General features: G+C 46.3%; 1 pseudogene; it reads left to right on the top strand.

Moving 5' to 3' along the window:
• The first annotated feature begins 3737 nt into the window (after window positions 1–3737).
• On the top strand, window positions 3738–12223 carry LOC138925082 (granzyme H-like; annotated as a pseudogene).
• Window positions 12224–27747: the final 15524 nt, after the last annotated feature.

Here is a 27747-nt window from a genome sequence, read left to right as displayed (position 1 = left end):
GGGCAAAGGAATCCATGTGTAAGCATATAATAGTCAAACTGGTAGAAACCAAAGATAGGGGCCCACCCAGCAGTGCAGTGGTTCAGTTTGTGCACTCCGCTTTGGTGGCCCCGAGTTTGCTGGTTTGGATCCCAGGCGTGGACCTACACACCACTCATGAAGCCATGCTGGGCCAGGTATCCCACATACAAAAAAATGGAAGAGGATGGACACAGATGTCAAATCAGGCCCAGTCTTCTTCAGAAAAAAAAGAATACAAAGATGAAGACAAAAGGCTGAAAGTAGACAGGGAGGAAAGCAATGTCCTTTTTTATAGAAACAAAAATAAGACTAACAATAAGCTCTCATCAGAAATGATGGAAGTCAGAAGACAGTGAGATGGCATTTCTAAATGTTTGGAAAGAAAAAAGAAATAGGCAACCTCTTTCTGGAACTCTATGATCAGTGAACATATTGTTGAACAATAAAGGCAAAGTAAAGACATTTTCAGAAAAACAAGGGTATAAGAATTTCTTGCCATCGGACCTGCACTGCAAGACAGACTAAAAGCACTTCCTCAGGCTGAAGGGAAAAGATCCCCATCGTAGGAAGGAAGGAAAAAGAATAAAGAAGTGTAAATGTGACCAAATGTAAAATACTTTATGTAAATTTCTTTCAAAGATTAACGACTATTTAAGGCAAAAATGCTTTAAGGTTTATCCAATATAGTAGCAAGATGTATGACAAAAATAACGCAAAGGATGGGAGGGAGGATAAACGGAAATATTTTATTACAATATTCTTATATGAAGTGGTATAACATTAATTCAAAGTAGACTGTGATATGTGAAGTAAGCATATTGCAATCCTACAGTACCCACTAAAACACTATATAGAGATGTAACCAAAAACCGATAAAGAAGGCAAAATCAGATACAACAAAAGAAGACAGGAAAAGAAGGACAAAAGAACAAATATCACACAATAGAAATCAAATAACAATATGATATTTTTCAACCTAACCCTATCAGTAGTTGCATTAAATGTAAGCAGATTAAACAGTCCAACTGAAGAGCAGAGATTGTCAGTCTGTATAAAAACTGCAAGACCAATTGTGTGCTGTGCACAGGAGATATTCAAATATAAAGACATGGGTAGGGTGAGAGTAAAATGATAGAAGGAAAAATAAAGACATGTCCTGCAACACCAATCCAAAGAAAAGAGCCTTGCCCATGGAGTGCGCTCTTTAATTTTAGAATTTTGGCCAGCTACGAGATAAAATAGAGTGTCTTGGTAGAATTATTATTTCCATTTTTTCCATATTTTATTTCCATTTCTCTTAATATGAGTGAGCTAAGACTTCATTATGTTTTAATTATATTTTACTGTGAACTGTCTTGTCTTTTGCCCATTCTTCTATCAGGTCTTGGTCTTTTTCTTCTGAACTTTCAGATTTTTTTATATATTGATAGATTAGCTCTTTAATTGTGATATGTGCTGCAAAAGTTTTTTTTTCAAGTTTGCTGTCTGTATTTTGAATTTGCTTACAGTGCTTTTCAACGTACAAATTAAAAAAGATTTTTATTTATATATCAAAGTTTATTTATCAATCTTTTCTTTTAATGTTTCTGGATTTAGAGTCATTTCTAGAAAGGACTTCCATTTTCTAAGTTTATAAAGGAATTTACCCATGTTTATTTCTAGTGCAAGTACGGTATTATTTTGTATATTTGAATATCTTGTCTATTTGGAGTTTACTCTGGTGGTTTACATGAAACGTGACTCCAACTTAATCTCTTAGTAAATCACTGTCTAGTCTTTCCAGTGTCATTTATTTAAAAATCCATCATTTCCCCAATGATCTGAAATGCCACCTTATGAAAAACTACATTTCCATATGTGCTTGAGGATGATTCTGGATTTTCTGTTCTGTCTGATTGGTCTCTGTCTTTTCATGAGCCAGAGCCACACTGTTTTCAGGAAAGAAGTTTTATAAGATGTTTTTAATATTTGACAAGGTTAATCCTCTCCATTACTAGTACTTTTTCTTTTTGTCACAATTTTCCTAGCTAATCTTGCTTGCTTATTTCCCAGGTAAATTTAGAAATTGTCCAGAACTTGTGCAACATTAGGAAAAATGATGATATTTTTATAGGAATCACCTTAAATGTATATATGACTTTGGGGAGAAATTATACTTTTTTGGTGTAGATCCATCCTATCTGAGAACTATGACTATCTTTCTATTTCTCAAGTCTGTTTCTGTGTTTCTAGGACTATTTAAAAGTTTTCCTAGAATAGATTTTTCACAATTCTGGTTAAGCTTTTCCTAGCATCTTGGGTTTTTGTTACTACAATAGCAGATTTTCTTTGTAGTTATATCTTCAAACTGATGGTTGTTTGTATATGTGAAAGCTAAGGATTTCCTTCTAATTTTGAAACAATCTCAAGCTTACAGAGAAGTTGCAAGTTCAATAAAAAGAACTTTTGTTTCCTTGAGCCATTAGAGAGTAAAGTTAGTGACATGGTGCTCTGTCACTTCCCGAATACTTTGGTGTGTAATTCCTACAAACAAGGACACTCGTACATAACCACATTCCAGCCACGAAACCCAGGAAATTAACATTCATATTATCAATACCAACTAATTTCTAAACATCTAATCATTAGCCTCACTATGTTCACTTATTAGATTAATCCCCACAGAGATTTATTTAACAAATCTCTCACATCCCCATCTTCCCCTAAGTGGGTCCCCTCCTTCCTCCGTGTAGGCTCTGACATTCCACATCAGCAGCCCCTTCATGTCAAAGCCCACCTCACCCTAAGCAGCCTGCTCTGACAAATTGCACCAGCCTGCCTCCCTGTAGAGGACCTTGTCTCCCCACTTGAGCTCTGATACCACCTACTAGGCCAGACCCTTGTGTGAACACCCTGCTCACCCAACTTGGGCATCACTCCCTGCACTGGGCTACCATCCTTATCTCACATGTATTCTGACTTCCCCAAGCCACACAGGCCAGTGCAGGGTGTCCAAGCTAATGTGGGGTGAGTAAGGTGTCCACACAGGAGGGAGGCCGGGTGTGAGCACCTTCCCAACTCCACACAGGCATGGCTTGAATACCTGACTCTGGTTCACTGTGGCTCCCAGTCCAGTGTCACCACTGAGATAGTGCTTTGTTTCTTTAATTAAGGTTCTATTGCTTTTTAAGAGAATTGGGATGAACATGTTTAGAACCAACAGAATTTTCAATTCCATGACTCACTCCTCTTTTTCCATTATGGGGAGATAATCAAGAGAACTCTTGTAGAGAACAGTACTGGGATATCAGAGATGTCGTTCTCTGGGCAGTGGTGAGAGAATACTGCTGTGACTCCCTGGCATCCGTTCCCATTTCACGTGGTATCAGTAATTCATTGAGGAGTATAACTTTGGGGAGAATCAGTTCTCTTCCATTCTCAGGACACAGGATTTGGACAGAGCAGACTCCAGCCAATCAAAGGCTGTGACCTGGGCTTAGAGACATCAGAGCCTCTGAACAACTCTACAGGCACCTAGAGCAGTGTGACACATTGTGCTTTGCTGGGACGGCCTCTGTGTATCTCCCATCCCACAGGCTCTTCCTAAAGGACTGCAACCCTCCTCCCCTCACAGGCGGGGTCTATGCCCTTTCCTATTTAATTGGGGCCAGGGATGCCTTTTGATTGCCCCAAGCAGGGAAATAGGGTAGAATGGATGCATTATGACTTCAAAGTCTAGGTAATAAAAAGAACACAGCTTCTGCCTGGCTCGCTCTTTGGGAGATGCTCACTCTGGGGAAGCCAAGCATCACGTTGCGAGGAAGACCCGAGAGTCCCATGCACAGAGACTACTTGAGAGGCCCTCATGGATAGGAAGTAACGTGCCTAGTGGACAGCCAGCACCACCATTGGGCACATGTGAACGAGCCTTCAAGTGATTCTGGCCTCCGAGCGTCAAGCCTCCGCTGACACCAAGGGGAGCAGAGGGGAGCCATCCACACTAAACCCAGAGCAAAACACAGATTCGTGGGCAAAATCACTGTGGTTGCTGTTGTTTTAAACCACTCAGTTCTTTAGGAATGGAACAAGCCCTCTTCAGCCATGGCCACACCTTCTGTCCATGCATCTAACCACCATCTTCACCACGCTTGTCTGATCACTGATGGTTTTGTCTGCTCCACTAGAAGCAAGGAATCTCATCTCAATACTCCCAAGTCTCACATGGAACAGAAAGGGGCCTCCATAAATGATCGTCCTCGATAATGAGGGCCAAAGAGAGCCAAGGAAATGAAGATAGTGTTGGATCTATCATCACAAGACTCAGGTTGCTGGGGCTCAGGGACCTGCTACTGGCTGATCAATATCTCCAACCACCCCACATGTAGCCGGCAGTTCCTGCTTTCTGTGACTATGATCAGCACTGAGACAAGAGCTACGAGTGCTTGTGTGGTGACTGATAAGCTCTTGCTCCACTCAGGCCCAAGGACTTGATCAGACAGCAGTGTGAGGCATTCAGAGGGAAGCTTACGTGATAATGGCCACAACACTGAGGAGACACTTGGAGTTTGATGACAAAGAGGGAGCATCAGCCGCTGTGAGCTGGTCAGCCTTCCTAGGGACATGTAGCCACTGCCACTCCTGGTGGCGTTTCTTCTGTCCTACAGGGGAGAGGTAGGTGAGTGACTGTCCCCACTAACAGAGGCCCAGCTGCATCCCACACTGGCTCAGCCCTGCTCAGATGCTGCACTCAGACACATCCTAGTGCTGGTCTATCCCAGGAACTTTCTGAACTCCAGGTCCAACATCCCTCAAACACCAGCAAATCTGATGCATAATGAAAACTCAGCAGGAATGGCAGGGCAGAACGCTGTTCTCCACAAGGGCCAGTGGGTGCTGCTCCTCCCCAGGCCCTACCCTTGACATCTGGAAAGTGGGTTCTTTTACAAAGGCCTCTGGAAGGAGATTGGAAGCTGGGAATGAGAAATAATTAATTCCCGAGGAAAGGGCAGCTTGGAGAAAGGGGCTGACTTCTGAAATCAAAGTAGGTCCCACTAGCTTTCTAACTCGATGTCCTAAAACATATCCTCCAAATCCACTCCCTTCTCCAAGCTTTGTCACTCCCATGCTGCCCAGGAAAGAAACTAAGGATCCACTTGATCCCATAGTTGGCGGCATCTCAGTTCCCTTAAACTAATGTTCGGCTGGATCACTCTCAAGTTCTCTCTGGGAATTTTTCAGTCAATGGGCACAACAGCTTTGGCAGGCTCCATCTTTCCTGCTGCTCAGAACCCTACCAGGATTATCCCAACCTACCCTCCTCAGAGGCTAACTGGGAGCCATTCCTTTCGGCAGACAAGATATTTACTGGGCACCTACAACCTGTCAGGCTCAAGCAGATACAGAGCAAACACAGCCCAGCATCTTGAGCTCATGTTCCGAACATTACAGACCAGCAGCCCAGTCAGGTCTGAAAAATAAGAGGGGGAGAGGACCCAGAGAACATCAGGGAAAGGATTTTCCAGGATCCAACAGGCCTTCCACGCTTGTTCCAAACACCATTCCTGTCTGCCACACTTGTGTCTGCAGCAGGAATTAAGGAATGAGGACTGCTCTTCTCTTTGTCAGAGAGAGAATCTGAGTCTGGAGGGTCACCAGGCAAGCCAGGCTTGCCACTCCAGGAACGCATAGGACCCTCTACTTGGTTGGTGCTGGATACTGCAGACCGCACTACCTGCCACCCCAACTCCTTCCGCCCTGGTCTCCTTTGTCCTCATCTCCCTGCTCCACCCTGTGACTCCATGAGCACAACAAGTAGGGTAGAATTTTCTTTCAGGGAAAACCATCAGGGGCCATGTGGCCAATCCTTATTCTTGTCCCTATCTGGCATTTCTTCTGATCCAGACTCCAGAGAAAAGAAAAAGCTGCGGGGGGTTTCCTTGTGTGTGAGGACTTTGTGCTGACAGCCGATCGCTGCCGAGGAAGGTGAGAAGCAGCATGTGGCCCCACCCTTCTGGCGACACTTCACAGAGAACTGCCTTCTCAGTGAGCCAACTAGGAAGACTGAAGAGCCCTTCAGAGGACAGGGAAGCTTTGGGGAGAGAGGAACAGGTCAGTTCAAGGGGCCTGTGGAAGAGACGGGCTGGTCAAAGCTGCATCGGGAGGAGGCTGAGGTTGTGCTCCATGCCCAGAGTACACAGGGGAGAAATTCACAGTTTTGCTTAGACACAGGCAAGGTCTGCATCTGACTGAGCACCCGGGATCTGCTCCAGGAACCGCCACCCAGCATGGAATGCCAAGAAGCAGAGGACACGGGGATGCTCAGCCCCAGGGCCCCACCCCTGTAATTCCTCCCCACTATAGTCCTGCCGTGTCCCAAGCCTTCGTGCCTCCTTCATGGCTCCTGGGGTGCATCTCCTGTGACTGCACGTCCCACTCTGCTCTGTGCAGCTTAACCCACTTCTCCCTGAGGATCCACAACATCCAGGAGCAGGAAAGGACCCAGCAGGTCATCCCTGTGAGAGGAGCCATCCCCCAGCCAGACTACAAGCCTAGGAATTTCTCCAAGGACATTGTGTCACTAAGGGTAGGGCACATTGCTCTGCTGGTTCTTGCACACTTTAATCCTAAGGTTTTGCATCCCCCACGACCTCATTCCTGTCCCTCCTTCCCAGTATGACCCTTTCACTTGTCTCAGGGCTGTGGAGAAGGCAACCCCATGACAGTCCCTGGAGTCTTTGTGAATTCCTTTCCTCTGCCCTGAGCTTGAAGAGGATGGCCAACCTGACTGCCTCTGTGAGCCCCCTCAGGCTGCCCAGGAGGAGAGAGGTGGCAAAGCCGGGGATGATGTGCAGTGTGGCTGACTGGGAGCGCCTTGGTGGGAACACTCCCTCTGCCATAAAACTGTGGGAAGTAGAGCTTGATATCCAAAGGGATGAGCAATGCATCTCTCACTACAAAGACCATTACAACACCGTCACCCAGATATGTTTGGGGACCCAACAAAGAGGAAGACTCTTTTTAAGGTGAGATCCCCAGCACTGTCCATGTCCAGCCTGGGATACAGCCAAGCTTGAGGAGATCTGGGGCAGAGGGAACTAGCTATATGCTTGTGTACTCAGCCTTGTCACCAACTCAGTCTGGTGTCTTGTTACCCTGCAGGGATAGGAGACTCTACCACAGCCACTTATTGTCAAAGTCTTCCTGGGGAAAGAGAAGAAGGGAATTGTCAGGGCCAGGCTGGGCTCCCAGAACCAAAGAGGGGCACAAAGGCTGTCCTGGCCCACATCTCACTCACAGCCCCCAAACAGAGTCCCCTTAACAGCAGGGCATAAGGGAGGGGAGGAGCAGGAGAAGGCCCAGCTCAGCCCCTCCTCCCCTGCCCACTGGGGGAGCCCAGTGGCTCCCTTGTGTGAAAGAAGGTGGTTCAGGACATTGTCTCCTTTGGAAAAAAGAATGGGAAACTTTCACCTGTCCACACAAGGACCTTGAGCTTTCTACCCCAGGCAAAAACTACCTCCAGGATTGATCCATCCATCTTCTCTGGGGCAGAAGCCAGCAATGCACTGGGTAGAGGAGGATGGAGGGGAGGCTGCCAGGGACTTACTAAACTTCCTTCTTTAGAGTGGAAATCATTAATTCTTTCTTTATTCACCAAAATGTGCTAGAGCCTATAGCGTATGGAGTAAATTTGTCAACAATCTCTGAATCTTGTATATAAGAATGGACTCAGAAAAGTAAACTCATTTTTAAATTATCCACCTTAGAGAAGGCTGGACTAGAAAGAAGTCGTCTGCTGAATGTTTGCCAGTGATGAGTGTGCTTCGACTATGGCACAATGTTTACTGGATAGAAAAGTAACACATGTTCATCAGAGAAAGACAGTTAAAGGCAGAACAGACAAATAAGAAGGTTAAAATTCCCAAGAATTTCACCTCCTCGAGATCATCATTAGTGCTTAAGCAGCTTGCCTTCCCCTCTTTTTCTTTGTCTTTATAACATTCCATTGCTGTAACAGAAGTGGGATTGGGCTGTTTAGAATTCATAATCTCTTCTTTTCCACTACTTCCTCATCTGTCATCATACTGGAGACGATGGTGGGATAATCTGTTGGCAAATACTTCTGTTAGGCCCAGGCACATCAGAGCCATGATTCACTGGACCCGGGACAGAGAGTACTTAGTGGATAGTGATTTTTAGGATGATCAGCGTCCATTTCCCCATCATCTGTCACCAGTAACCAGCATTTCTCAAGGGCAACTCCCTCCTCAGAAAACAGACACTCTGATTGGGGTGGAACAATCCCCCGCTCAGGTCCAGGGGTGCTCAATATCTCAAGCATAAACTACTTAGGCATTTAATTCTGAAGGACTCAATGATGGTTTGTTTTGGTCCAGTGAATATCAAGTCCAAGATTTTATTCAAAATTGTGGGATAAATGAAGCTCTCTTTGTCACAGAATATTTACATTTAAAGAGGGGATTCTAAATATTCCAAAATACAAGGCTGGACTTGTGGGCAGAGAGGCAGTGAGGTTACCACTGGGGGGGTCTGTGTGTGTCCAGCTCTACATGCCCCTCAGGAAGGTCCAGACTATCTCCCACCACCAAGCAGACCCCCACCACAGCCCCTCCTGGCCTACACTCTAACCACAGAGTCTCAGTCTACTCAAGGCGACCGCCATCTTCTCAAGGGCAGGAGACATCTCACTCATGTCCTTAGAGCAAGCTTCCCAAGTAGTTATTCATGACTTCGTCAGGATGGAAAAAGAGCCAAGAGCTGAGAAATGGAGACATTGTTCATTCAGTCACTGAGGGGCTTCCGGGGTCCAGCTCCTCTGCTGGCTGCAGCACAGGCTTCACTTTCTTGTTCTTTCTTCTTGCTTTCACTTTGTGACACAGCACTGGGAGTGCAAGTGTCATTGGTGACAGTGCTACTGTCACCTATCCCAAGCCAGAGAAATTTGACAAACCACCTTGCAGATGACACAAGAAAACTAGAGGAGCACCGGTGTAGGAGGTCTGTGAGGTCTTGAGCCACCACTCCTGCCTTCCCCTTGGGGACTGTTTGTCTGGAAGGAAGTAATACCAACAGCTGTGACTTCGGTACACCTTCAGGAAAGATGCAGCCACTCCTGCTTTTCTTAGCATTTCTTCTGCCTCCTGAGGCTGGGACAGGTGAGTGACCATCCCCATTCAGGAAACCCCAGCCCATCTCACAAAACCCTCCAGACTCCTCACCCTTCTGCCCGGCACAGTCAGGGATTTTCCTCAGTTTGAGCCCAAGAAGTTTCTAGACGCCAGCCTCTATCCCAAACCTACACTAATAATTCCGATGCTTCACAGACACTCAAAAAGGATGGCAGGAAGGAAGGCTGTTCACTAGAAGGTTTAGTGTGTAAGCCTCTCGCTTATCACCTGGGAAGTGGGTTGTTCATGGAAAGGCATTTGGCAGAGGATGGGAAGCTACAAATGACAAGTAGCTAAAATCCTTCACTCCAACCCAAGAAAGGGCGGCTCAGAAAAATCGGGTGTGGTAATGAGAGTTGTCCTGGACCCAGCTTAAGATTCAGTTTCATTTCCTGGAAACTTCACCCCCTCACCCCCACCAAGGAGAGAAGCCCAGGGAGCAGCTGATCTCTGAAGCTGCTGGATCACTGCATGCAGGGCGCCCTGTTGCCGTGGCTCTGCCCTGGTCCTGGGCAGCACATTTTCAGCCCCACCTCCCCCTGCCGTCTCAGGCCATCGACTGCTCCACACAGTGTCCCCTCTCCAGGCCAATGGCCTTCAATCCCACCAGCACGATCCCCACCAAACCTCAGCAGAAAGCTAAGTGAAGGACATTTATTCATGCAGCCACAAAAGGCTTACTGAGATCCTAGGACAGGTTAGACCCTCGCACATGAAGATTGTAGACAATCCAGCACCAGAAGCTCACGGACAGATTATTAGAAACGGGCACCAGTTGAGACATTAGCAGAGGCTCAGCAGGCTTGGGAGACTCACTGAGACAGAAGGCGTAGAAGAACCCTGTCCACGATCTGCTGGGCTCCACCATCATGAAGACAGCTCTGATCTCCTCCATGCATGGTCTGAAGTAGGACAGGGACAACAAGCACTGTCGTCCATTTTCTCACAGGAGGTTCTGAGGCTTGACATTTAGAAAAGGTTATTCTCCTACTGGGAGAACGTGGGAGGACACTCTCCAGTGGCAGCAGGGCACTATAGACCCCACCCTCAATCATCACCTTCCAGAGCCTTCTCTCCTGACCACAGCTGCTCCCAGAAAGCCCATCTTCCAGTCTTTTCTTTCAGAGGACATCATCAGAGGACATGAGGCCAAGCCCCACTCCTGCCCCTACATGGCATTTGTTCAGTTTCTGCTTGAGAACAAAAAGAGGTGTGGCGGTGTCCTCATGCGAGAGGACTTTGTTCTGATGGCTGCTCACTGCCGGGGAAGGTGAGGGCCGCAGACAACTGACACCTCCTGAGACCCCTACAGGGACCCCTGCCCTCTGCCCAGGGACTGCAGCCCAGGGTAGTTCCCCCAGCTCCTGGTAACTCACAGCCGTGAGAGCTGATGAGACGAGCCATCTGAGACCATGACTGGTCCATGGAAAGTGAGAAACAGGACAGGTAAGCTTTGGAGTCAGAGGATCAGATGTGAGAGCAAGTGACTCAGTTGAGAACAGACACCACACTGGCCAAATGAAGCAGCTGGGGAGGATGAAAGCATACATTAGTGTGAAAAGGCATACTCAGAGTATTTTCACAATATGACTTGAGGGCTAGAGAAAGCATCCAGGTGACCTACCCTCAATGTCACTGAGAAGCACAGGGGACACAGTCGCTCAGTGCCAGTCCTCCTCTTGTTTTGATTTCCACTGGCTGCAGCCCTGCCCTGCCCCATGTCATCCGCCCTTTATGATTCCAGGGCTGGATCTCTTTTGATTCCATGCACCCCACCACCTCACTCTACTTTCTATGCAGATTAATCAGTGTCACCCTTGGGGCCCACAACATCCAGAAGCAGGGGAAGACCCAGCAGGTCATGACTGTGAGACAAGCCATCCGCCACCCAGACTATAATCCTAAGAACCTCTCCAATGACATCATTTTACTAAGATAAGGGAACCTCCCTACTGCTCTTGCTCCCCTGGGTCCAGATTGCTTCCCCTCCCACTGACTAGTCCCTGTGGCTCAGGGGAGAGGGAAGTCACTGCAGCCTCATCACAGTGTCCAGGCCGAGGAGGCCCATGGCTGAGCTGGACTTTCTTGCCTCTTCCCATCAGTGGAGAGAAAGGCCATGTAGACTACAGCTGTGCAGCCCCTCAGCCTGCCCAGGGGCAAGGCCCAGGTGAAGCCTAGACAGGAGTGCAGTGTGGCCAGTTGGGGGAAAGTCTCCCCAGTAGACAGAGTGTCCAACACACTGCAGGAGGTGGAGCTGACTGTGCAGAAGGATGATGATTGTTACTCCCACTTCCCCCACCATTGCAACCGGGCCACCCAGATTTGTGTAGGGGACCCGAAGAAGATGAACAACAGCTTCAAGGTAGGGTTTCCATCATCCACCAAGACAGACCTGGGGAGAGAAGAAATGGGGAGCTCTGGGGGATGGGAGTGGCCATATCTTCAAGCCTCAGCCTGAGAGCTTGGGCAGCCTGGGTCCACGAATGCAGTCTTTAGTTTTTTTCCCCAGAGCAGATCAGGGCTGCAGGGTGAGGAAGGATCAGTCACCCCACAGTAGGGTTCTCACCCAAATTTCCCTAAGGATTAGAGAGAAAGCATTGGCTTGGGTGGAGCTGCATGTAACAGTCAGAACCAGGCTGGAGGCCTGGGATGAGGGAGGTGACAAGGCCCGCCCCAGCCCTGCTCTCCAACATAGCCCATAATGGAGACCACTGACCCTTGGGTGGGAGGGTAGGGCAGGACCACGAGATGGCCAACTCAGTCCTTCCTTTCTCTGCCCCCAGGGGGACTCCGGAGGCCCCCTCATCTGCAACAAGCTGATTCAGGGTATTTTCTCCTATGGACAAAACAACAGGACCCCTCCAGGAGTCTTCGTGAAGGTCTCACACTTTCTGCCCTGGATAAAGTCAACAATGAAGCACTTCTAACAGCAGGCAGGAGGCTGACCTTCCTCTGTGCCTGACCATCTTTCCTGGGGCAGAGGCAGGACTCCCATGGGGCGGGCAGTGGGACTGCAGGGCCGTAATAAATGGATCTCTAGCGAGTGTGACTGAAGTCTCACTGACTCACTGAACCACTTTCAACACGCAACAGCATGCTCTAGGCAGCCCTCTGCTGTCAGTTGTGGCTGTCCTTCCTCCATCTCCTCCAGCTCTCCTTCCCCCTAAACCCCATGCTGTATCCTTTCTCAGTCACACATCTGTGGTGCTGAGCCCTGTGCAAGGGCTGAGTCTGAAGGCTGCCCATGATAAAAGGATGATCTTCTTCCCCAAAATATGTTCCTCCCTGGGCTTTAGAAAGTTCTTACCTTCTCTAAATCAACCACCATCACCGACACCCTGACAATTTGGCAGAGAGAGCAACAGGGCAGTGGAAGGCGAATAACTCCAGGGAGACAGGAGGCCAGGGGGCCAGGCCGTGGGCACTGAGTTTCCTGTTTCCAGGGCTTCTGTCTCCAGTGGGGCAGCTTCTCCCAAGCCAGGACCACCTGCAGCTTCTGATGCTCAGATGCTGCCATGATGGCCTCCAGCCTCACTCTGGTCCCATTTCCTGCCCTACCCTGGGCCCAGAACTGAACTCACTCAACCTTCCTCTCTGGCTGACTGTCCCACAGCAGCGTCTGTTTTCCATGTGACTGCCCTGGCCACCAGCTCCTTTCCCTTCCAGCCCACCGTGTTTTGAGCCAGCTTCTCTCTCATCTCCTTAACTGAGTTCCCAAAGTCCCATGTGAATTCCCCTCTATGGCTTGTCCCTGTCATGCCTGAGCTGCCTGCCCACCTGATGCCTATCAAAGGACCCAATACCCACTTCCCACCTGAGCAGAGACAGTTCAGGTCCTCCATCAAGCCTAGCATTCCCAGGGCCATATCTACAATGTCCTGTGGAGTCGCTCAGCAGCCTCAGCCCCTTTCAGCCTAGCCTGTCTCCCCATGCTGGCAACCTGGGTTATGGCAGCTCAGTGAGCCTGAGGACTCTAGGGCTATTGGGCCAGAAAGTACCACTTGGCTGTCCATCAATAAGTCAATTACTGATCTCTCTCTTTGTGCCAGACACATAACAGGATGTGTCTCTGATACTTGGAAACTTACATGGAGGGGAATTTCCTCTAAATTCTCCTGGTTCCTCCCCTTCCCCCAGGCAGGTCAGTTTGGCAGATGGAGTGGTATTTGGAATCCTCAAGACATCTTGCCTTGAAAATAATTAAATTCTCTGTATTTCATCTGTATTGCACATTAGAGTGTCACATGAGTCATCTTGTTTGATTCGAGAAGGGCAGTGTGAAATTGGAGGAGACTTCAAGACCCACAGGTCCTGAGTTTCCCAGTCTGTGCTCAGGGGATCCCATGACCGGCCAGGATGGAGGGAGAGAGGAAAGAGCCACCTGGGCAGCAGTATCTTTATTTATTGACATGTAGAAGGCATGAGCCCCAGTCCACAAATGCACAAAATGCCACATTTCAAGTCCAGATCCTTCAGTGTGATGAAAATAGTAAGAGTAACAAGAAGCTTTCACATCTTGAGGCATGTGGTGAAGCTGTTCTGGTTTAACCATGATTCAACCTAAAACTTGTTTTCCCCAGAGCAGCCTGACCTCTGACCCACCAAACATTGTACATCTGCTTCAAACATTTTCCCAAAGCAAAGAATGCATTTTTTATTTTATTTATTTACTTATTTATTGAGGAAATTTAGCCCTGAGCAAACATCCACTGCCAATCCTGCTCTTTTTGCTGAGGAAGATTGGCCTTGACCTAACATCCGTACCCATCTTCCTCTATTTTATATGTGGTTCACCTGCCAGAGCATGGCTTGATAAGCGGTGCTTAGGTCCACACCCGGGATCCAAACTGGGCTCCCCGAAGCAGAACGTGGGAACTTAACCACCGCACCACCAGGCTGGCCCAAGAATGCATTCTTTAAAGACAAGAATGAATGTCTCCCTTTCTCTGACTCCAATACCAGCAGTTCTTTGAAAATAATCTCTTCTTCTCAGAGGTCCAAGGTCAAGTTGACCTATTATGTATGTGCTAAACTGCAGAAAAACATATCCTTGTGACTTGGAAAAAATTGCATTCCTATCCTGCTTCATGTATGTTCTTGGTTGTGAAATGGTCTATAGCCATGCTGTGACCACACTTCTCAGGCGAGCTTTCCTCCCTGATGGAGACAGCACTTCCGGGCTAGTCTTCAGCAACAGCTCAATAAACATCGCTCTATCTTTCTTATCTAAAGATTGGTCATTTATTATTTTCATCACCAATTATGACCCAGATGATCTTATTTTAGCGTCCCGTATCCTGCAAACAGCACCACCGATAAATTGCATGTGACAGAATGCAACAAATTCGTTACAGCTGGACAAACACTGAATCAGTTGGGACCAACATCAAAAAGAGAAGAACCATCATGGAGAAGAATAACAAACAAATCCCACAGACATGAAAAGGAAAATCCAGCACATTGAAAACTAAGATGAAAAGCAAAGAAAGCTTATTTTTCCTTCAAGACACTCCCCATGTCCATCCACCAAGCATTCTGTGGGACCCACAGCACCAGCAGAAGCACCAGCAGAGGCACGAAGGAAGAGCTGAATGCACGTGCGGAGATGAGCAAGTGAATAGTAGAAGGGGCAGGAGCCAGGGGACAACTTCAGGTCACAGCGATAAAAAGAACACTGTTGGGAGAAGCCGTCACAAGAAAGAAATGGACCCCAGAACGTCAGCCATGAGGAGCTCCATGGAGCCCCAGGGTGTAAGCCAGAGCCAGCGAGAGAGTAGACAGGGATATTCCCCACCAGGGGCTTGGGTGTGTGGCCTTGAAGGACAGTGGCTGGTGGGTCAATTCCCCTTCTCACCTGATAAGAGCACTTAACGTAGTATGACACACGTTAGGAAGGAAAATGATTACCTTCTGATGCCTGTAGTATCAGGAAGACTGGGTTGTTCTTGATGGTACTTGTTTCCTTAAAATGAATTCTAAGTCAGTTTATATCTATTTCTCTCTTTTGATCTAGTCATTTTTCTTCTAGGACTTATTCTTACTCAAGGTCTAAAGTAGAGGAGTGTGTTTGTGTGTTTTAATAAATATGTTCATCACACCATTATTTAATAATTAACCCCAAACTGGAATCAGAATTAATCTCCAAAATAGGAAAATGGTACAATATGGCACCTGCTCATTATGGATTCCTCAGCCCTTAACGTCGACAGTATCCACTGCTGGAGAAAACTGGGCTAAGAACATTAACAGGTAAGTTATAAAAGAACTAATCAACATTTGGAAAAAAGGAGAAGCTCACTTATTAATCAATGCTAATTAAAATGTTAATAAATTTTTGTTTAGCTAATCAGGAGGGATTTACAAAAATAATGATGCTTACGTTCAGTACGGACATTGAGAAAATGGCATTTTCGGACCTTGTGCACAAAGGTTCATAAGAAAAAAGGAACAAAGGCGTCTTTCACCTGGCCTTCAAGCACAATGAGAGAAGCGGAGAAGGTTATTCCTTACAGATTTGTTACAAAAGTCAAACCTTCGAAACAATGCCAACATTCAGCACCAATTTGGGGATGAGCTTTTGAAAAGTTTCATAGCAGTGAACACTATGGGAACTTGAAAGTTTTGAGACTGAATTACATTTTTTTGTGGAGAAGAATATTCACCAGGTATGTTTAAGCCTAATTAGTTAAAGATCCATATATACTACAATCATATCTTTGTTTATATTTATATTTTTCTTGTAGGTTTTTTTAGTCCAACATATTCATTTTCATAACTTTTCTGTATTATTTAGATAACTTAAAAGCCTATTAATTAAATATGAATGATATCCTTAAATGATTTTCAGCAATAGATTTTTAATAAAATGAGGGAAATATTTATGCTGAATCATTTAAGTGACAGGTTGAAAAACTAAATATATTGTGATCACATCTAGATAAAAATACACATAGAAAAAAATCTACATGGAGAAACGTCTGTTAACAGTGGTCAGTTGGGTGGGATTAAGGATGATATTTTTCTTCTTTCTATTTTTTAATTTATTCTATATTTTAAACTGTATACTGATTAAAATAATTTTATTTTTATAAATATGACAATTCAGAAAAAGTTACCCTTCAGTAAGATGGTCCATGTGTTAGTTAAGATAACTTTAATTATTCTAACTGATAAACTTGAGCATTTCAGTGACTAACACAACAGAAGTCTATTTCTTGCTCAGACACAGTCCAAAATGAGTTTCCTGGTGAGTGGTGCCCCTCTTTCTCTCAAGTGTCCCATTTTGGACAATCATTACATGGTCAACCCATGATTAAGGGACTAGGCTCAGTCCCTTGAAGATGGCATCCGTGTTCCCCATGTTCACCTGCATCAAACCCTGGAAGGGAAGGAGTCTACCCGGTCAGCAAAGGACTGTGTTAGGGGCCTGGTCTGGAAGGTGCCCACAGCATTTCCACTCACATCCCATTTGTGGGGACAGTCACACAGCCACACCTGACCTCAAGTGAGGCTGCACAGTGTGGCTGACCTGTGTCCCCTGGAAGAAAAGGAAATTGTTTTATTAAACTGCTAGCTCATCTCGACCACCATGCCTAATAGTGTTTGCTGTTTATAACAATCATAAGACCTAAATTGTTTTCTGCCTATAAAATGAATGCATTTCAATTATAGAAAAAACTAGATAAGATAAAGGTGAAAATAAGAGTCACATAAAACGGTTGTTCTGGTTCTTGTCTTTTTCTTTAACAGAATTAGTATCAAATTGAGTACACCGTTCTACAGTCTACTTTTTCCACTCGATATTAGATGATACAAACTGCTCCATGCCACTAAGCAGTCTCTAAAACATGGTGCTTTTGAACAGCTGGACAGCATTCCACCCATGAATGCATCACAGTGTGTGTCACCACTCTCCTATCTTGAATATTTGGATTGTCTGAGTGTTTGTGGTAGAGGGTTTCAGGGACTATGTCCACCTCCACCTCTTCCTATATTTACTCAGGGCCCTAGGATCAGCTGCTCAGTCTCAGAAGTGAGCTTTTCTGCCAGGAAACACTGAGGGTCTGGCACCTTTTTCAAATCTTTGCCACATCCAGAGTCTAATTCGCTCTTTCCCACTAACTTCTCTGAGGGGAAGACTGTATGCTGATGTCTCTGAATGTCCTATGTCCCCTGCTCTTTCTACAAGGGCAACAGCACAGGTCACTTCTTGGAAAGAGAGTTTCTCACTCCCAGCAGACACGTGTGGTGGGAAGACAATGGCGTGGGCACAGCCTTCTCCCAGCACTGACACTCCATGAAACATCACAGGCTCATCAGTAGAAACTTCCCAAGGAGCTTCCAAAACGTCCTTCTGAGAGTGACAGTAAGGCAGCCCTGAGGACGTCTGGAATGCCTCAGTAGTACACTGCTCTCCTACAAAGCCAAGAGTGACGAGATTGCTGTCCGACTACAGCAGCGTCAGAATGAAGGAAGGAGAAGTGACCCGCCAGCAGCCTGCCCAGAAGACTTGCATTGTTGGCAGCCTAGCGGGCCCAGGGAGGAGGTGGGCTGCACAAGACTTTAATGTCCCAACGTCCCAGAGAAGAAAAATGTTGTAACTGTTGGAAATGAAATAAAATAGTCCAAAGTAGATCCAACTATGGATGTTGTGAAACATCTCACACTCATATTTGATCTATATTACAATGTTTTACTAAAATGGAAAATAAAAACATTTTAAAAACGTAGGTATTCCTATCTACTCTCATACATTCCACTCTCCATGGACAACTCATAGAGAGAAATAGGAGGACAGCTAATTTTTGACAAAGGAGCAAAGAACATACAACGGAGAAATGAAAGTCTCTTCACTAAATACTCTTGGGAAAATGGGACAGCCACAGGAGAAAGAAGGAAAGTAGACCATTATCTTCACTACACACATAAATTAACTCAAAATAGATTAAAAACTAAAATGTGAGACCTGAAACCATAAAACGCCTAGAAGAAAACACAGACAGTACTCTCTTTGACATGTGTCTTTGCAGTATCTTTTTGAATATCATGTCTCCTTAGGCAATGGAAACAAAAGAAAAAATAAACAAATGAGACGACACCAAACTAAAATGCTTCTGCACAGCAAAGGAAGCCATCGACTAAACAAAATGATAACCTAGCAACTGTGAGAAGATATTTGCAAATCATATATGCCATGGGGATTAATTTCCAAAATACATAAAGAACTCATGCAACTCAACAACAAAACAAGGAACAACTCAATCAAAAAATGTGCAGAGGACATGAGCAGACAGTTTCCCAAAGAAGATACACAGATGGCCAACAGGCCATGACAAGTTCTTCAACATCACTAATAATTAGGGAAATGCAAATCAAAGGTACAATTAGATATCACCTCACACACTTCGGAATGAGTATCATTGAAATGACAGAAAATAACAAGTGTTGCAGAGGATATGGATCAAAGGGAACCCGCATACACTGCTGGTGGGAATGCAAACTGGTGCAGCCGCTATGGAAAACGGTATGGAGATTCCTCAATAAACTAAAATTAGAAATATCATATGATCCAGCTATTCCACTTCTGGGTATTATTCCAAAGTACATGAAAACATTAATTCAAAAAGATATGGACCCCTATGTTCATTGCAGCATTATTCACAATAACCAAGACCTGGAAGCAACCTACATGCCCATCATGGAGGAATGGATAAAGAAGACATGGTGTATATATACAATGGGATACTGCTCAGCCTCCTAAACAATGACATCTTGCCATTTGCAGTAACATAGGTGGACCTCAAGGGTATTTTGCAAAGTGAAATGTCAGACAGAGAAAAACAAAAAACCATATGATTTCACTCAAAGGTGGAAGATAAAAAAACAAACACATAGATACTAAGAACAGATTGGTGGTTACCAGAGGGTAAGCAGATGGGCTGAGGCAAAAAGGGGTAAAGGGGCACATACGTATGGTGACAGACGGAAAGTAGACTTTTAATGGTGAATCCAATGCAGTCTATACAGAAGCTGAAATATAATGATGTTCACCTGAAATTTACATAATGTTATAAACAAATGTGACCTTAATAAAATAAAAATAAATGAATAAATAAATAAATATGAAGTGGGAGCACCCAGGGTCTCAGCAGGGTGGCCAGGGTTCAGAGGGAAGGCGGGCAGGCTTCCCCTTTGCTCCTTCATCTCCTTCAGCTTATTCCTGGTGTCCTCACCACATCCCACCAACACCATGACTGTGTTTCTTTCACCTTTCTCCAAGCATTGCTAAGTATAAACTAATAAGGAATCCAGGAAACGTATATTATTCAGAGAAAGTAAAATTCCAAATGACTGAGCTCTAATCCCAGAGAAACAGGAAACAAAGGAAATGGGCAGCCTCCAGCTTTCACATGTTGCTGGGAAATTATTGAATTTCGTGGGTTTAGCATTCTGAGACGCAAGCTCCAAGCACCCCTCCGTAACCCTGGGTTCCTGTTTGAATGGCCAGCAATGACTCAGCGGTAGGAGGGGACATGGTGGTGTTGGCTAGGATGACTCTCTCGCCCCCAGATCACTGGCAGTTAGGAAACAAGCTGGGAGATGAAACCTATCACACCAGCAGAAGAATGAGACTGTGAATTCTGACCCCCAGCCCCAGGTTTCCTTCCTGTCTTGGAGGATGAAAGACTGGCAGGAGGAAGCAGCAGCAGCAACTCACTGGGCAGCCTTCCTAGGAAGATGCACCCCCTCCTGCTCCTCATGGCCTTTCTCAAGGCCCCAGTTCCGGGGCAGGTGAGTGACCATCCCTAACCTCAGAGATCTGATCCCTCTCGTAGAGTCTGGAGCCAGAATGCCTAGGCACTGCCTACCTCTGCATCATGGGGTAAGTTATTTGAATTCACAGTTCCTCAGGATCCTCACCCTAAAATAGGAATCATTGCATGCCTACCTCATAGAGTTCTTATAAGACTTAAATTAGTAGGTGTGCATAAAACTCTTGGAATTGACCCTGGCACCTAGAATGTACTATATAAATGTGCTCTCTAAATTCACTTTGACATCCATGTGTCAGAGCCTGGGAGACAAGGAGACAGCAATAACAGTCCCATCAGCTCACATCTAGAATTTTAAAGCCAGTTCCATACTGGTCATGAGCTAACCATGAGCTGGACTCAGTGGGATCCGAGAAGCTCCCCGAGGAAGAAAGTACCATGAACTTCAGGAAGACGCCACTCCAGTGGGCTCCCATCCAACAGCAGAGCATCTCTCCTCAACAGGGCAGGCTGAAGCTGGCCATGCCTGGACCAAGGGTTCTTTTCCTCCATTGGGGGAGGTGGGAGGGAGCTGAGGTCTGGGATGGGGAGTCAGCAGTGTTTCCTGACGAACTCTGGAGCGCCCTCCCAATGTGTGGAGCAGACCCTTGCAGGCCCAAGCTCTGCTGTCCTCTGCATCGTGTCTCCTGCCTCCCATCTTCTAGTCTTTCTGGAGCACCAAGCTGTTCCCCACGTCGAGAGTTCTGAGAAAACAGAGATAAGTACTGAACGCTTCCTTTCAGGGGAGATTATCTGAGGCCAAGAGGCCAGGCCACATTCCCATCCTGGCATGGTATATCTTCAGACCCAGACTCCAGTGGGTCTGGCCACTTACAGGATTCCTGGTGCCAGAAGACTTTGTGCTGATGGCAGCTCTCCGCTCAGGAACATGAGGCACTAAGGAGCTTCCTGGGTGACCAATCACACAGGCCAAAAAGAGTTCAAGAGAGAGGCCATCTGAAAGCAGGGTCCTAGCAATGAAGGGGTGACAAGGACACCAGGGATGTCTGGGGGTAGAGAATGGGCCAATGCAAACAAGGAAAAAAGAAGGACATAATCAAAAAGAGCAACAGGGGAAATGGAAGGCACACATTGGGGCCGAAAATATGAATTCAAGCTACTTATCAATTTATTCTACAGGAAGTAAAACTCAGGGCCCCACTGTCCCCATGATCCCAAGCTCAGGGGTTTAGAGAAGCAGAGGGCACAGACAGCTCAGCCCCACAGCCCTCATGTCCCCTCAATTCCTTCAGCTGCAATCACATCACCCTGGGCTGTCCTCCTGCCCTGCAGAGCTGGGGGACCCAGCCCCCACGGCTCACAACTACCTCTAGGCCACCTTTGCTTTGCAGTCATAGAAATGTCATCCTGGGGGCCCACAACATGGGCAGGCTGGAAAGCACCCAGCACTCATATCTGCACTCAGAGCTTCCGCCACCCTGAATGTGATCAGTAGAACAACCTGAATGACCTAAAGTTACTGCAGGTACCACCTACCCGACCCTCTGGCTCCCCAGCCCAGCTGGCTTTCTCCAATCGTGGGGACTCCACCCTGTCTTGGGACCATGGAGGAGGAAGCAGCCACAGTGTCCTGGTAGTGGTGGAGGCAAGGGTTGAGCTCTGCCCAGGAGTCCCTGAGGGCCTGCACTCTTCCTGCCAGCTGGAGAATAGAGCCAGACTGAACAGGGTCTTGAGTGCTCTGCCTTGGACCCAGGCCAGGCCTAGACCTGGTGCCAAATGCTTTGTGGTGTGATGGGGCCTGGTTGGCCTGTGTGCTAGAGTAGACATAGTCCAGGATGTGAGGTTGAGAGTGCAGAGGGGTCAGGAGTGCAGTGATCACTTCAATTTCTACCCACCCAATGCAGATTCATATGGAGAACCTGAGGAAGAGGAAGTTCACCTTCCTGGTAAGGCCCAGGGCATCTGCCAATACTGCCCAAAACAGACGGGCCTGAGCGGTACTAACCAATCAGGACTGACTACATCCCCATAGCCTCAGTCTGGGGCCGAGACCTGAGTGACACGGAGCTTTTCCCTATCAGTCTGGTCTCTGGGGGATTAGAGGAGCACCGGACACACAACCTACACATGTGCAGCCTTGTCTTCTATAAGGAGAAGCTACCCTTGGGGTGAGCTACAGACAGTAACCACAGTCAGAATGGAGGCCAGCAATGGAAAGATCCAGAAGCTGTGGTCTCCATCTCAACAACCTCCCATCTCAAACACACCTTGCATTGAAGGAGGTCACCAGTCCCTATCTTCTCTGAGGCCCGTGCCTTAGGATAGCAGGAGTTGGTAGACCTGATTTCATGTCCCTTCCTCTCATCTCCCACAGAGGGATACCACAGGCCCTCTGGTGTGTCGCCATGAGGCCCAGGGCCTCATCTCCTATGGAAATAGAATGCAGACTCCTCCAGCAGTCTTCACTGGTGTCTCCAGCTTCCTGCCCTGGATAAGGAGAACAATGAGACACTTCAAACAGCAGAGTCAGACTGAGATGCCCCCCGTGAGCCACTCTTCTTTGTGGCAGAGGACAGCTCCAGAGGGTTTGCCAGAGCCTTAATAAATGACCACATCTAGAGCAGAAATATCCGGTTTCTCATTTGCTCATTCAACATCATTCAGTACACAACAAATGTATGCCAGGTCTGAGTCTGAGCAAATCCAGGAAAATGGGGTCTCATCTTCAGGACAAATGAATCCCCTACAATGTCTTGGAGACCAGGATGAACTTCTTCCCTCCCCAAACTATGCATTCCCTCTGTCCTTGGGTTGGGATGGAAGCACATCTCTCTCCCAGGGGAAAGCTTTCTTCTCCCCACCCTACTAGAGACCCTCTAGTAGATATTAAAGAACAATGCACCTTCCACATCTCCCTAGGATTCAACCAACAGGGATAGACCAGCCAATGATGGTTGCATCCTACTGAACATGCACAGACTCTTTCTTATCATCATTCCCTAAACAACAACTATAGTATTAACAGCCATAGCATTTGCATTGTATTAAGTATTATATGTAATAGAGATAATTTAAAATGTACAGTAGGAAGGACACGCATAGGTTATATGCAAATAATTTGTTATTTTATACAAGGAATTGAACAGCTGGAGATTTTCTTACCAACAGGGGTCCTTGAAGCCATCCCCCTTGGATACTGAGGGATGACTGTAAACTCTAAAACTGTGTGCCACGGTGTGTGTAGAACAGGCAGGACAAAGAACAGAACTGAAATTCCACAGAAAGCCCAATTTAACACAGAGTAAAGGTGACATCTCAAATCACTGGGAAACAAGAAATTTTTAATAGACGGTGATAGAACAACCAGGTAGTGATTTGGGGAAAAAGAGAAAATTGGATCCACACCTCATATCATAATCTAAAGTAAGCCTCAAATGGATTAGACATCTAATGTGAAAAAATTAAACCATAAAAGAACTAGAAGAAAAAAAAATTTGCTTGCTGAAAAAACCTAAAAAACGCCTGTGTTCACAGCAGCACTATTCACAGTGTCAAGAAATGGAAGCAACCCATGGGTGCATCACAGCCAGAGTCCTTCCCCTAAACCCTTCACCACACCAGCCCCCACTGTACTATGGACCAATGTTCTCATTTTCAACGTGAACAGGGTCCACTTATTCTTTTGATACTCTGAGGACGTACAAAACTCCACACAAAATGTTGACTGGAATAACATGACTTTTTTTTTTTTTTTTTTTTTGAGGGAGATAGGCCTGAGCTAACATCTGCCATCAATCCTCCTCTTTTTTGCACCTTGGATCTGAAGTGGCGCAGAGCAGGCTGCCGAACCGGAACATGTGAACTTAGCCACTATGCCACCAGGCTGGCCCCTAAAATAACATGAATTTTACCCTAAAGATGAGCCCATGTTCAAAGAAAAGATTACTGAAGTCACTTAATTTAAAATCATGCTTTAAATACCTTCTTAAGGTAACTATACAGAATGAGCGGGCAGATTTTTCTATCTCCATCAAAATGTAAATTACTCTTGCAGTGTATACAGAAACCAACATATAATAGTATACACCTGAAATTACACAATGTTATAAACCATTATGTCCTCAATAAAATAACTGAAAAAAATGAAGCTTTTACTCATTGCAGGGTGACCTATACCATCTGAACTTTTGCCATTTCCATGATCTTCAATGAAATAATCACAGAGGACATATTTCGTAAAATCCAAGTGATTATACACAGAAATGCTACGGTAAATGTGACCATTATTTTATGGGTCTTGCTTATCAGAAAGTCATTATATTCAGTGTAAGCCATTTATCAACAAAATTTGACAATATTCAGTCACTCTCCATATTTGCTACCATCTGCCCACAGGAATTCTCCTTTACTAGCATGCTTGGGAGGATAACAGTCTCATTATTAACTGTTTGCATTGGCAAATGGAAAGAATACCTGATGCTGGGGAGGGGGTAAGAGAGAGGAGTGGAAGAGTCCCCCATTCAGCCCTTCTTCTCTGTGTCAATTAGAGCCCCGAACACAGCCCAGTCTCAGGACTCAGTCCCCAGGAAACACCTAGGGCAGACATGTCTCACCTCCAGGTCTTTCTGTGCCTGTTGGCACTTCCCAGGCAGCTCTCTGCCTCCAGCGGCCCTGCTGAAAAGATTTCCACATGTCACAGTGCTCACCTCCAGGAGACAATTCCTTCCTGACCATCCTGGCAGCCAGGCCCACCACCTCCCACTGCTCTGCACTCTTCTCTATTAAGGAAACCTCAGCAGCAGAACTGGGGCAAGAAAGTGTTTTGCACACTGAACTCTAGTGCAAAAGGACAAAATTCCTCCCACTTTCTCTCTCCAGGTGGAGACTGTGCATTAAAGGCCCTACTGAGTGACTGGGAACTGCTAAAATCATGACAAGCTCATGCCTAGTAACCTCACCCAGAGCTAAAGTGGTCTGCAGGGAGCACACACTGAACTCAAGTGCATTCGTCCACAACCCTCCTCTAAGGCTCCCCTTCTGGCCTCTCCTTACCTTCCTCCTACTCTCCTTAACACCCCATCTCCACTCCTTCCCCAATCTCCATGCTGCACGCGCACACCCAGGATTCTGCCTTTGTCTGAAACTACCCAGTATTTGATGGATGACTGGACTCTTGGCTAGTGTCTTTCAGGTGAGACTAGAGGAAGGCACTGTTTTTTTTTTAAAGTATTCTTTTTGGTGAGGAACATTGGCCCTGAGCTGACATCTATGGCCAATCTTCCTCTTTTTTTTTTTTCCCTCCCCAAGGTCCCAGTACATAGCTGTTTATCCTAGTTGTAGGTCCTATTAGTCCTTCTATATGGGATGCTGCCACAGTGTGGCTTGATGAGCAGTGTGTAGGTCTGCACCCAAGATCCGAACTGGTGAACCCAGGGCAGCCAAAGAGGAGCCTGTGAACTTAACCACTGGACCATGAGGCAGGCCCCAAGGGCACTTTTGCATGAATATGAAAAAAGAATTCAGGCTTCAAACAGTAAAAGACTAAAAGGGAAAGGATTGGGTCAAGTGATGATATTTTAGGAAGTAGGCTGATGCTAATCACACATGCAAGGCACTGTGGGGAGATATTCAGGCTCTTTGAATACCCAGAATTCAACCAAGGTAGGGAACATCACTTCTGACTCAGGCCAGAGTTCCCCAAAGCCCTATTCACTCCTCCTCACAGCACAGCATTCACTCCTGGTGAACGTGGTCAGGCTGACTCAACAACTGCCTAAGAACAGAGTTCTCACAACACCTTCAGCTCTTTCAGAGAGCCCCAGCCAGGCTGTCTCTCTGACCCATCCTTGTCTCAGTCCAACCCAGGAATTTGCTGAGCCCCTCCACTGTTGTCCAAAACCATTCACTGAAAGGATAGAAATAAAAACTTCCTCAAAGGGCAATGATGGGCCTTTTCATTTCACGGTCCACTCACTTGTAACCAAGACTCTGATCAAGTATTAGGATAGCACATGATTCTGGTGGAGGAAAAGCTGAAAATGGGGGATATAACTTTCCATTCTCCAAAGTTAAAAGTGGTTCCCTATCTCAAGAGCTGTTGTCTGGATCAAAAGCAGAAGAGCTTACTAATAGCTTCCTAGGTGTCACCTTCACCTTGTCCCGCTACTACTGAGCGACTCACTTCTACCAGGGCAAATACTCAGAACCTAACTGATCCATAGACTGTTGTCTCACCATTGCGCCCAAGGCTGTAGTGGAGACTGCCTCCTACCGAGGCCTCTCTTCCCCCTTTCCCCATCTCACTCTGAGGTCCCAACTTTGTATCTGCCCTCATTTTTCTGAGAGCTCAATGCCTTAAGAAGATAAAGCCTCACAGGACTTCAGATGTGCACATCTCCCACACACAGGCAAGCAAAAGCAAATTTGTGTATTATTCACTTCTGCATCAAACTTTTATGGGTATTTCATATGTGTCTGACTCAAGATGGAAGAGAAAGATACTAGGGTATTCTGCCTGATCAGCTCAAAATATTCAGGTCTTAGGGACCAGCCTCATCCTGGAATGGAGCAGGACACGAGTGCCTGAGATGCTCAGGGACAAAGAAGTAACCAGCACAGGCAAGAGAAAGTGTTTTCCAGGTCTCCTGGACAGTCTACCCTAAGGACACAAGCTTTCCAGGTAAGACATATCTGAAGCATGCTTCATACAGACCAGAGCTGAGCAACTCACCAATAGGAAGAACCTGAGAACTAAGGAAGCAGCAGGGCATGCTATGAGGCAACTATACTTCCCACAAAAGCCAGGAGCCCCAACTCAGTGTGTAGCAGTCCTGACAATGAGCTCCCTTCCCCACAATGTCCACTTCCACAAACTATCCAGGTCTGGTAACCAGATCTGTCCTCTGGTGTCTAGAATTCTCCTCAGAGCCCAAGACAAGGACCTCCTAGACTCAGCCTCAAGTTGAGCTTTCTCATACCTCGTGCCAAGCTAACCTGCCAGTCATGAACTTGATCAGAGTTGTGGAGGAAGATCCAATCCTCCACCCTAGTGAGCAGCTCCACTGAGGATCAGGACTAGGGATGTGGTTTCTGGAGGCAATGCCATTTATATTCCTACTTCTCAGGGCAGGGAGTTGTGTAGAAAGAGTAGAGAAGCAGAGCCCAGAGGGAGACAGTCACTCTTCATTGGGGCTGTTCTTTCTTTGATGAGGCATCAAGCACCTCTCAGTTGTCCCTGACAACACCCATACCCCACTCAGATAAAGAATTGTCCTTCTCCTCTCTCTTTCTCTTCCAAAATATCCCAAACTGTGGAGATCCAGGCCTCTCTGTCCAACCTGAACACATTCACGAGAAGTTAGGAGGACCCTCCACTTCCTCGTGGTGGTCGGGGGCAGAAGGATGAGTTCAGGCAAACTTTGTGTCATGCCTTGCTCCCTCCCCAGCTCTTCTTCTGTACTGTCTACTTTCCTTCAAATCTCTGCTGGCTTAGAGTTGGCCTACTGCCTAAAAAGTTCTAATTGATAAATAAGGAGTAAGGTTTAAGAAGAGAACATGCTCAAGCTCTTGTATTTACATAAGAATGTCTTGCAAATTTATAAAGACAAGAAGTAGAATGGTGATTTCCCAGCACTAACTGGACAGGGCAAAAGGAAGTTACTGTCTAATGGGTTCAGGGTTTCAATTTGGGAAGAAAAACAGTTCTGGAGATGGATAGCCATGATGGTTGCACACAATGTGACTATATTTAATGTGAACATGTATACATGGTTAATAGCTACATTTTATGT

This window comes from Equus caballus, chromosome 1 (assembly GCF_041296265.1).
Source record: "Equus caballus isolate H_3958 breed thoroughbred chromosome 1, TB-T2T, whole genome shotgun sequence".
Classification (NCBI taxonomy): Eukaryota; Metazoa; Chordata; class Mammalia; order Perissodactyla; family Equidae; genus Equus; species Equus caballus.
Note: the sequence above shows the minus strand (reverse complement) of the source record. Positions and strands in the feature narration are given on the sequence as shown.